The sequence below is a fragment of the Taeniopygia guttata genome, chromosome 4, assembly GCF_048771995.1.
Source record: "Taeniopygia guttata chromosome 4, bTaeGut7.mat, whole genome shotgun sequence".
NCBI classification, from domain to species: Eukaryota; Metazoa; Chordata; class Aves; order Passeriformes; family Estrildidae; genus Taeniopygia; species Taeniopygia guttata.
Window position 1 is genome coordinate 33,427,983 of NC_133028.1, and position 12,883 is coordinate 33,440,865.

The 12,883-nt window shown below is 35.4% G+C and overlaps 1 protein-coding gene across 39 annotated transcripts in view; it reads right to left on the reverse strand.

Annotated features, from left to right (window-relative positions):
* TENM3 (teneurin transmembrane protein 3) overlaps window positions 1-12,883 on the reverse strand; it is a 1,292,556-nt gene that overhangs the window by 998,810 nt on the left and 280,863 nt on the right. For 2 of the 39 annotated variants that reach the window (XM_072927764.1, XM_072927760.1), the window contains exon 4: window positions 5,761-5,825. The exons of the other annotated variants lie outside the window; for them this stretch is intronic. The gene's annotated coding sequence lies outside the window, so the exon portion shown is untranslated. The remainder of the gene's footprint in view (window positions 1-5,760; window positions 5,826-12,883) is intronic. 39 annotated transcript variants of the gene reach the window in all.

Genomic DNA, 12,883 nt, shown 5'->3' on the forward strand with positions numbered 1-12,883 from the left:
TGTTTGTACTCCCTCCAAATTACTGTTCAATCACAAGTTTAATGCCAACTTTCCTCCAAGAGGTTCCACTTTCTGATCCAAAGTATTTTTGATAGAGTCCATCTGTATAGCCTCATCTGAGAAAATTACTTAGTTAAGCAGAAGAACTTGGTCAAAGACCACAAAAAAACCAGCCACAGATGGTAAGAAAGGTAACCATTAGGTCACACATGGCAGTTGCTGAGCATATTGATGCTTATTCTACAGGTTTGTTAGTCCTGGCTAGATAATGGATATATCCTGCTAGCATGTTTCTTTGCAAGCCAGAAAAAAAATACCATGCAACAGGAAAAAAAAATTAAATAAGAAAGCCTCAAGTATAATATTTAAGCATGTTATTGGAAAGAACAGAAAAAGAAAAACCTGAAACAGTACTGAATACTGAAAAGAATCCATAGATTTCAGTCAAACTCTCCCATGGAGCACATCAATGTTGCGGCACTGCATACCTGGTAGTGACTTGACTTTTAGCCCACTATCTCAAAGGCTTCTGTTAAGACTCCCAGGCTGTGGTTACCATATTATGTTTTAGGGGTATAAGTGTATCATGGCAACCATGCTTTTGTAAGGTATTTAAGTGAGGTCGTAATGCAAAAAAATCCCAGGTATGGCAGCATTATGCACCCTTTTAGTTGAACGAGTATTTTTTAATAAAAATCCTGTAATCAAAATATACACTCCAGTGACATGAAATAGTCAATAGTTTACAAGTTACTTCAGTTCTATTGCAGATACTATAGAAAAGGCCAAGAGTTTAGAGCTGTTTATCTGTGTTCGAAAGAGAATTTTATTTATTATGAAATAATAATATATTTTTTAGAAGTATAGTATTGTCATTGCTACATTGTTGTTCTAAGAGATAATACAGTACTTACCCTGTGGTCCTATACTTTAGCTACTTGGAAATTAAATTAATTTCATGCAAACAGAGGGGAAAGTATATTATTGTTTTTGCATAAAAAGATTTTCCCTCCCCCCAAAAATTTTTTACATTATAACTGAAATCTGATGATCAACATGAGATAATAAGTGATTCCTTGATTTACAATTCCATCCTCTGATTTTTGGTCTTTTCTCAGCATAAATGCTTTCTTTGGCATTTAGATTCCACAAGTTCCAAGTAATAGTAACATCTGTCAGGATTTCGTTGGGCAGTCAAAATTGTCATAGCAGCACAGATTGCTTTAAGCACTAAAAACATCAGAAAAGTCTTTTACTGGACTAGTAGAGAGTGGTGGCTTCACTGAAAAACACCCCACAAATACAGACTGTAGGATGTAGTGACACCAAGTAATAGTACCTTCCAAAAGGTTCCATCCCTTGGTTCTTCCAATTTGGGAACTTGATCATGAGTCCATTATCACAGGTATGCCATGAGGCTTTAGGATAGCTTTTATGATAACCTTCATATTCCAAATCATATTTAAATATTGCCATTATTTCCCTTGTTATGCAATAATAAATTTTATAATACAATAAATCAATTAGACAAGCATTGAATGACATGGATAAAGTTCATCTCTTTTTGCTGATCATCTCTCTAGTTATGTACTGGATAAAATTAAAATTTCAAAAATTAATAGTTCAGTAAATACTTCAGTAAGATATTTTAAATTTGAAAAACTGAGGGTAAAATAAAGTATATTTTTGAATTAACAGCACAACATATTAGCTTACATATTAGCTTACTAGCTCAGTAGTTTAGTGTTCTGTGTTTGCACAAGACAGTGTTTTCTGTTGCTCAGAGAAAAGTTTTCCTGAGCAACAGAATAGCTTTCAAAGTGTCTTACTAATATCAGTTTCCTGCAACTTCAAGCACTCCTTGTCTCCAGAAACACAGATTTCTAGACTGCTTGTTTCAGACAAGTTCAGCAAACTTTATGCAAGAAAAGACCCCCACCTGTCAAAAATGTAGTCTGCAAAAAGTGTACATTTCATCCAAAATGTTGTATTTAATACATGAAAACTTTAAATGGGACTCAAGACAGATTTGAAAAAAAGAAGAAACAAAACTGACCTTGTAAAACGCTAAGAATACACTTTCTAGTGAACTGTGGTGATCAGTTTAGATCCCTGGATTGCAAAACCTAATACCTCTGGTAGTACTTTGAGAAATGTGATTACTTCTTTCTGTAAAGGAATTTAATATAACTACTATTTATGAAAAAAGATACACCAACTGAATACTCAGATGCAAGATCAGCTTATATAAATTTTATCCTTGTTACAACTGGCTTTCCTGACTTTATCTCATTTAGAAGGTCACTCTAGAGCCAGGTAACTCTCAATGTCATACTGGATCCCAGGTGTGTTTTATGAGAACTAAGCATTAGCCTCAAGGATTTAAAGGATTTTCAATTTAGGTGAATTAAAAGCTGTAGTCCAAAATGTGGATATAAGATCAGTTTAGGCTACTCCATGTTAGATGAGACACAGGATTTATGGGTTGCTTTTGGTCTTAACTGTCCAAATTTCACCTAATCTGTGAAGTAGTTACTGTAGCCCTTCCCCAGAGTTTTCTGTTGAAATGTGCTTTGATGGAGCAGTATCCTGCTCTTCATCCATAAAACATTTCATCTTCAAAACCACATCAGCAGCCAGTCCTTGGGTTACAATAAATCCCAAGCTTATCTACAAACATCTCTACATACATATGACAGTATGCAAATGATAAACTTTTCATTAAGGAATAGCCATTTCTTTTTCAACAATATCAGTTTATCTCTTTTTACATTCATGTATCAACACAGAATTAAAAAGTAAATGCTGAGGATTCCCCATGGTCACAGCTCTCCTTCCCTCTGTGGAGATCTGTTTCTAAAATAACTCACATTCAATTACACAGGTCACATGTGATACTGGCTTTTCTTGGTGTGCTTGAAGATAAGTCTGCAGTATTTGAACCATGAAAAATTATGCACAGTGTTTCATTTTAAAGATGTGCCAGATTAACAGAAGGTAATTGGGGTAGACTGTGAATGGCAGCAGCTGCTTATTTGCAAATGCTATAGACACCATTTATTTTTGCTTAGAATTTCTATTAAGTACTTTCCTAGCAACTATTATAGCTGATTTTTTGCTATGTCATCCCCAAGCCAATAGTCCTTATTGGTTGCTTTTTCTTGCACCAGTTAAACTCATTCCTTCTACTATTACATTTACAACTGGAACTCTTCTCCTACCATTTTATGTAAGCAAAGGAGAAACATGAAACATTGAGAGAAGGTTTAAGATGACTCTTTGTAATATTCTCCCAGATTCAAAACCTGCACAATTCCAGTATTATTAAGTTGAATATTAACAAAACTACTGGACAATATAAATCAGTAAGAAGCTTATATTGAGTAGTGTTTTGGAGGGAGGACTCTACAGGCAGCCCCTCCTCCTAACCAACACACATCATTGATTATCTTTGCACAACTACTTTGAAATTACTATTTTGGTATTAGTTTGGGGGTTAGAAACTAGCACATGACCAGAATGATAATGTAAGGCATTGTACTTTCCTTATAGCTATGTGCAAAAAATATGAAAACTGGGTAATTTTCAGAACTTTCTCTGGAAATGATATATATATAGTTATACACATGGTGAATTTTCTTGACTCAAATTAGATGTATTAATAATAAAAGACTCTATTTGACTCCAACTTGAAGATGCTACAACCTTGACTATATCTAACAACACCCACCACATAAACAGAAGCTGTTGAATAGCAGCATCTTTTAGGTTAAAAGAAAAAAAGGATCACTATCAGATAACTTTCTCATTTCTTGGTTGTATTGAAATTATTTGAAACCTATTATCTAAGCAGATTATCAAAACTCTAAAATATAAATCTTCCTTGATTATCTCAAAGATTTTTATTTAATATAAGTGCAACTGAGAGGAATTAAGATGCCCTGTAATATTATATCAAATATGCAATTTGCAATGGCATTCCTTTATTAAAAATGCCAATTATAATTGCACATAAAATTTAATTGAGGTCATTACCCTCCTGACAAGTTATTTCTAAATTCTTTCATCTAATAAGATTTGTTATTTTAACATTTTCCACATCAATGCTTCTTTCACATTTATATACTTATCTATTTGTAAGGGTAATAGAAATTACTCATCATTTGATTGTATCATTGTGCTATTAATAAGAAAGTTATCTATTTAACTGCTTATCAGGGAGATGATATTATCCTTTTTGTGTAAAATTGTAAATATGATCCTCTGAAAGCCATAATTCATTACACCATAATTATCATTGTTAAAATATTCGCAAGGAAAAATAACACCAAATTATGAATGAATTCTTAGATTGTCTTATTTTTCAGACTTGATTAAAATGCTCAAGAAATTTATAATCTCAAAAAAAAACTTCTTACATTGGGCTTACTGCATTATTGCCATGTACTTTACTAAGTTAAGTATGTCTTGCCAATTCCTTATGTAGGCAAACAAAGGAGGTCATATTGTTCACTAGAAGATCTCATCTACATGTTCCTATTTTATTCAGAAATAGTATATTGTTCAGGACAACTAAGATTATTACCTTGGCTGTTTCCTAAGCCTCATGGGATGCTTTGCTTCATGTAAATGCATGTGGTGGAGAGTACCTTGTCTGAAGGGCATAAGGGTTTCCTTTTTCACAATAAACTTGTCTTGGGTATCTTTGCCACTGACATGCAAATAGTCAGATACTGAAGACAAAATTAATTTTGTTTTCAGTCCTTCAGATGTTTAATACATCTGGGAAGGTCGTTTATGCTGAAGTTTAGTATAAATCCAGCTCTACACTAAAAAAAAATTTCTACCTTCAATCAACTTAATCTAAATATATTAATTCATATTACATTATTATGCATTTATACCCCAGGGAAATTAAAAAGAGAGAGGTTTGTTTTTTTTTTTTAACTGTATTTTACTAACCATAGGCATATAAAACAGGCAACAAGGAAAAAATTGGTCTCAGTAAACAACATTCTGTCTTGTACAGCTGTGAGCAAGTCACACCTTAGTGTACACGCACCTAGTGGAAACCAGTGCTTTAGTGTAAAAAGATCACAGAGCATTGTTTCATGTTTCATGTGGACACTTCCACTTTCAACGCAGAACAAAGGGCTGCCACTGTTACACTCTCCATGACAAAAAAAGGCCATGAATTTCCCCCATTGCCTCACAGAAAACTAGGGCAGTACACTTGTTTCTTCGACTCAGGACAACCTAATTTTATCCTCACAATGGGTATAACTGAGTGAACAAAGTAATGGGGTCTTAAGTGGATCAAGTGGACCATATAATTGAAATTAACATCCCTTCTGAAATTTGCACTTACCTATAATTAAGATCTTAGTATGCAAATAGCGGCTTATGACCTAATATTCCCTATGTGTCCCTTTCTTGATTTCCATTAAAAAAAGAGAACTTCATCTTCTAGAACATACTAAACAAATAAACCATTCTGTCCCGTTAGGATCCCACAAAGCAGGATGGATGTACAGAAGTGTAGTTTGCTAAAGCTTGCAACACACCTGGCTTGGACTGGATTAGCTTATTCCCTAGCTAGCTATCACCCCAAAAAACGCCAGTTTAAGGTATCAAAAATCAGAAACATTTTCATGAAGTAAAAATAAACACACTGATCTGTGATAAACAAAATAATTACACCATGACCTATTTTATTTGCATAAATTTCCCTCTGGAAAAATCTAGTCTAAGCTCACTTACTAGGTTCAAGGTTCTTCCTCCTCTGATCCAATGATACCACTCTGCCTCTTTTGAGGATAGAAGTTCTAAGAAAAATAAAATCAAAGGAAAGTTGATGAGTATGTTTATTGAAAACATACTTTAGTGCCTTCAGGTTTTAAAATGTTACTCCAAATGAGTAGGAAGATGCAAAACTTACCTTTGAAGGCACAATACCTGCCAGGTGTGAGAACCAAATGCACTAAAGATGTTTTCTTGCATCAGGTGACTTGGGTTTTGAATATCTTTCTGAATTTCTACAAATTTTTTCTACTATTTAAATATATCTAGCTTTGGTAACAATAATCACTCTGTATTTTTAAAATGAGAACCAGTCCTGTTAATAATTTGTTGACTTTCAGATACATCACAGTAAAGAAAAAACAACTCATCGTTTGTCAACTGTCAGAACTTGATCAAGCATATCCTAACTGATAATGACAGAAACTTGCATGATATGTTAGGTATGGAACATAAAACTTATGTTCATTTTAACTACTCTGTGAAGCCTCATAAAATCTTGAGAGAGTTACCACTAAGCTAATAATATATTGCTGCATCAATTGAGCCAAAAAACATCCATAAAAGTGTTCCTTTTACATGCTCTAAAGCCTCCTGAAGGGAGAGGAGGGAGAACTGGGTTTTTCAGTGCAGCCTAAGTAACAAGGCCAGAAGGGCTTTGTGCAAACATTAGTATTTGCCTTCTGAGGAGAAAATTTACTTACTGGGAATGTATGAAATTAGAAGGTTTGAGTGTCACAACAACTGATTTGAAAAAAGCAGGTATATGAATATAAGGAATTTCCCTCACTCCATTACATGATTTTCTAAACATGCCTCAAAGCTTTATACAGTTTTACTGCCACAGAGTTATGAGGAACAACTGAGTGAGGAAGGTGACATTATCTCCCTGCTAGATTGCCAAATACAGTGGTTACCACCTATATGTTTTAACAGAGAATATAACAAAGCAATGAAAAATATAGTCTCTCTACCAAAATAAATATTTTTTTCATCTAGTCGAAGGGACAATTCTTTGTTGCTTGAAAGTATTTTCATGCTATCAAATCTGTATTGTCTTTTACATAAATTAATTAACAGAAAATATATTCAAAACAGACAAAATTTTACAAACTTAATGACAAACATTAGTTTATAAAATCTTAAATATTCACTGAATTTGGAGGCTCTTTCCACAATTCTCTCAGAGAAGCAAGTAAAAAGATCGAACCTAAGTATCTTGCCTATCGAGTCCTGCTGTTCAGATCACTGAATTCTGCCTCATTCACAAACTCTAAATGAATACTGCTGAGGTAGTTTTTGCCACAATCATTGAATTTTATCCTAAAATATAGAGTTCAGAAGATAAGGGACTTATCTATGATGAATTTTCTGTGCTGTACACTACCAAACAGCATTCCTAACACAATTTGTGTAGAAAATCTTCTCATGATTTTATCCTGTTTTCTAGTCCTGACCTCATATTTTCTAAAACCCACGTCAGTAGCAAACACAATGATCCAACCCGTACTCTTCAGCTGACTGTATTCCTTCTCCAATGAATCTGGGACATAATTTCTGATTGTGATTTAATGAGTTCTGGAATCTTCAGCACACAGTTGAAGAACAGTGAATTATCACTGGTGTCATGGTTTTATGCTCAGCAGAGGAAATATAATGCAACCACTTGCTCAAATGCCCACTATTCCTTCTCCCATCCTGGTGGAAGGGGGAGGAGAACTGAAGTAAAACTTGCATTTTGAGATAACAGTTTAATAACTGAAAATGCAATAATAATGGATAATAACAGTAATAATTAATTTATATAATAATTATATATAATCATTATTATTATAATATATATAATATATATTATATTATAATTGTAATGATTATCATGATAATATAAAGGGGAAAAAGCCCAACTGATACATTTTACAATTTCTCACAGCCCACTGACCAGTACTAGACCCCTCCTTCCAGAACCCAGATCCACCATCCTTCCAGGTAATACCCCTCAGTTCACATGCTGGGCATGACATTCTCTGGTGTGAAATATCCCTGTGGTCAGATTGGGTCACCTATCTTAGCTATACTCCCTCCCAGTCTCTTTTGTGTACCTCCTCACTGGTGAAGCGTGTGACAAGGAAAAAAATGTCCTTGACTTAGGATAAACACTACTTAGAAAAAAACCCCAAAAGATCAGTGTGTTATCAACTCTATTCTAATTCTGAATCCAAAACACCCACTGTATCAGCTTCTGAGAAGAAATGAACTCTATCCCAGTTGAAACCAGGATAGCTGGCCAGCTGCTGATGCTTCCCTATGTCACTCAACACTGACCTGAGGCTTCTCTCACAGAGCTTTGCATTCAGTATTGTACCACTGCCAGGACTGAAAATATCATTGGAACAGGTTCTTATGTGGCAAAATGCAGCAGGCTGATGACGACCACAGTATCACAGCAATTCTGCATTAAACCAGCCTCATGGTCCCACAGCTGAGACACAGTGATGGACAGTGACTACTCAGGTTCTGTAGCTTGTTGGCTCAGATTTAAGTGAGGATGTTACTGAGGGCAGGTCACATAAACCTCAAAAATTACCAGGTGATTTTAGGATGATCCTGTGAAAAGTCAACCATGGCCATTGCCAGAGCCCAGTTTCAATTTTAAACCCTCTCATAAATACTGGCCAGCATCTCCAGGATCAGCTCCTTGTATCTCTCCATCATGGTAGAGGTCAGATGCTGGTGGCTGATGCCTGATGGTGGCTATTCCCTGCTGTCAAAAATGTGTTAGCAAAGGAGCACACAAGGGGAAGGGCAAGGCAGGGCTGTTTGAGGGTTTTTTATACTCAGCTAACAGAAGGGTAAACTTGAGGCTTTGGACTCAGCTTTCTGGTAAACTCTGCATTACACTACCACTGAAGTTAACTAAACAGCTACACACAAAACCAAACTCTTCTAAAACAAGTACAGGTACTTGTTCTCTTTCTAGCTGAGTTAGGTAAGAATCAGGATCGAAATTGCTTGTTCTCCTCCTGATTTGTTTGCCTGCCTCAGCAATAGGGCACAAATGTTTTTAACCAGAACACTCCTTGGTATTCCCTTGCAATTTGGATTCACTTTGCTCTGAGCTATGAAGCATTCAGAACTCAAGTCCCCATGCCAGGTTATTCTGCTCCCGCTGCTAGGTTAGTATGAAACTGAAGTGAACAAAATGCCTGTTTCAGTCTCAGAGGACGTCTAAATGAAGACAGACAAGAGAGTGACAACTCCTGTTATCCCCATCTACTTCCAGTGGAAGATACCTTAGCAGCATCTCACTTAAGAGTAAATTAGAGAAGGAAAGCGTTTGGGTGGACTTGATTCCTCTGATAACCTCAGGTTTTCAGGGTTTGTTCTCTCCACCATTAACTAGATGAGAAGTTTAAGTGCATTGCACACTGTGCAGTGGTCGTGTGTACTGCCTATATACCATATGTCAGGAACATCTGACCCTGGTCCTGATAGCCCAGTTAAGCACTGCCTCAGTGGTTGAAAGCTTTTCAACCATCGCCATCGAGAGTACATGCAAGCCTAGAATACCACTTGCACTGATGCTTCCACTAATTACAAAAAAAAGGAGACATTTTAAGAAAGTTGTACTGATGACCTAAGTATTGAGATCTATGTTGGCTTTTCTTCTCAGCTTTCACCCTGAAGTATACATAATGCTCTTCCATATTTTTATCTAATCTTTTGACATACTGGTGCAGAGATTAGAGAGGGAAAATGCACATTTTTTATTGACAATAATCTCTCTGAGTTTAGTTTGGAGTAATAAACTCTCTGAGTTGTGTTTTCTAGTTTGGAGATGCAATCTACTTTGGAGAAACCATGAATGGAGAGAATGTTTTATCTTAATTTTTGCCTTGCAAAGAAGTTAAACCACAGAAGGTGTCTGTCTCTGACAGACATTTGCTTTAAAATAGGAATAATTCTTCAGGATAAAGGGGGCTGAGCTTAAAAACCATCCACACAAAACAAGAAATATATTACAGGAGCTTGTTTCTTTCCTGCTTCAAATGTTATGACAAGTCACTTTATCTCTCTTGTGCTTGTCTCTATATATGTGAATAATATTTTGCTACTTCACAGACATTTTTAGAAGCTGAATTAATGCGGTCACTGAATTGGAGTAGCCTGTCATTGTTTAAGTTTGTTACATTGTTTCAGAGAAGGAAAAAAAGCAGAATCAGCAGCAACTGCACCAGCAACAACATTTACAGCATATGTAATAGATACAAAAGCACAAAACTAATTAAACAAATTCTGGAAGTAATTCTTAAGAAGTAAGTGCCAGTTTGAAGTACTTAATACGCTTTCTGCTTTGATGGAAATGGGAATCTCAGCTGATGGTATAACTGGAGCAGGCAAGAGCCATCTGACAAATAAAGGATTACAAGCAGGCTTGCTGAATTTGGAGGAAGCACAGGCGCAGTTGCAGGGGGAGGCAAGCAGCTGTCTGCCTTCTATGGGTGAGTTCCAGATCTTCAACAGCTAAGAGGAAACATGGGTATATCAGAAGTACTATCAAGAAGACAGATGCCTTCCCACTCAGACAGCTCAGGGTGTGGGTGGTATGGAAATCTGGAAGATCTGTATTTGAACATGAAATATTAATACAAGAACATCCAGCTTACAGTATAGATCACTGCAACTCAACAATATAATTGAATGGATAACTCCTAAATAGTAATGTTTTGTCCTCCTAATAACCCAAAATTTCACTTGTCTTGATAATTACATTCCAATCAATCTTTTATTTATAATTCCATTTTAGTCAAGCCTAACTTCACATTAAAATAACACCCCTGATCCAGGAAATTCCTGCCCTCTATATAAGAAAGATTTTCCTGTTTAAAAATATAATCACAAATAGATCTTTATACATATTAAGAAATGAGAAAAAATAATTGGATAAGACAATAACTGGAAGCTAAACTACATATTTAATAAGATTATTAAAAGGAATGTGCAGTAATTCAAATATTTGTTCTACAGAGCCATTCACCATATTACTCTGGAGGAAGATACTAGTTAACAGTGAGGAGGAAAGAAGTGTGATTGTTTCAAAATTAAGTATTGCTCACCTTTTGATCCCAAAAACTAGAAGAGGGAAGCAAAAACATTTTTTCCCTTTTCAAAATATTGTACTTATACTATTAATAAAATATAAAAGGAGATCTACTAGGAGCACAGGCCTCTTTTTATTCCTCATGGGAGAAGAGAAGAGAGAAAGAAGGTAGGCTGCCAGTACATAAAAGTAAATATCAGATAAGAAAATCCTAGTCAATATATTTTTTCCTTCTGTCGAGGTATTTTTAATACATACAGCCCTGTCTCTTTCTAGGAGACATATGTTATTGGAAAGATTAGTTTTGCTGTACCTATTGCTTCTGCCAGCCTGCATCAAAGTAAATTTAGAGATGTGCTGACAGTCTAATACTTGCTATCTGGTTCTACCTGTAGATAAGAGCTGAAAAAAATCTGTTGAATTTTTTCACAATAGTCAAATGGTACTATGAGGAATATTAAAAAATAAAAATAATAATTTTTAAAAACCTTATGATTTCAATATACACAGTGATAACATCTGAAGTTATTTCCCATAAGTTTTAAAATTAATTACTTTGAAACACAATGTAAAATAAAAGTATCTAAGCAGTTGACCAAAACTAATGAAATGCATCTGCATAAACCTTGATTTGGAAGATTTTCATCCCTAAAGGTGTCTGGATGGAAAGCAGCAAACATTAGCTGGACAAGAAAAGCAAAGGATGAGTACGCAGAACCCTCACTATCTCAGAGGTGCTCAGTTCTGACTTTTCCTTGCAAAAACAAAGGAACAAAACCCTTTTCTCCCTTTCTCTTCAATTTCAAACCAAACTAACCTAACCAAAAATGCTGATACCTCTCCCACTTTAGTTCTTCAGAGAAAATGAACATGCCATATTTTTCTTATTTCTCAAAACAAATTGGATAAGACTGCCATGCAATATGAATGCACACACAACTCCTCTTCTCCTTCCAGATCAAAAATTCTTCTTCTCCAAAGGAATTTGAGGGAATTATCATGATCTGTAGGACATGGCATAGCTATGCTTATAGTCTTCATTTGCATTTCTTAGTTCCATTAAAATCTTTGCTTAAGTGTGTAGTATTTTGGAGAAGGAAGTCAAGGATCTGTCCAGAGAAGTTGTGGATTTCACATTGGAAGTGGCTGGTTGGCCAGCACTTAAAGCAACCTGGTCTAATGGAAGCTGTTACCCATGCCAGGGGGTTGCATACAAAAAAAATATCTAAGACATCAAATATCTTGTTGTTATATGATATCTCATGCATGCAATCCAATTTCATGTAGGCAAAAGGACAAAGTTCCTCCAGTTCCTCAAATTATAGCAGGTGTTGTAGCAGGTGACTGATACTGAGACCAATAGTGAGCTAAGGAGAACAGGAAGAGTTTTTAAGAACTCCTGTGCAATCTGTAATGAATTAAAATACACAGTTTCAGCAGTGACTCAGGTGTTTGAAGGAAAATTGATGGTAATTTTCAGCATACACAGAAAACCATATTGAAATTACTATCACAAAATTAATGAACTCACATTTTGTTTTTTACAGGGAAGCTCTGTAAAACCCATCAGAAACACCCAACTTTGCATGGACTTCCTCTCTTCAAACAGGTCAAGAGGCAAGAAGGGTCAAGGTAGTAAAACTTCTTGCAGAAACTTCTCATCCAGAGAATTCTACAACTGCAATCTGAGCTCTAGAAAGATTTTTATTAACTCCTCTTCTATTGAAGAGAAGTGTAGGCAGTAGGAATATCAGGTTGGTACAATTCCTTTAATTTTTTATTGTGGATACTTGCCTCATCAGTCACTTTTGTAGAGTTTCAACACAGTACAGTTTAATCACTGAGAACTGTATATAAACTTCATTGTTGTACAACATAATCTTGTAGTTAGGTTTTACGTGTGTTAGACTAGAACAGAGGCTTCATACCTGCAGGGCAATTTGATACTCTGGTCATAGTTCTTAATTTTTTTTTTCTCTTCTTTGA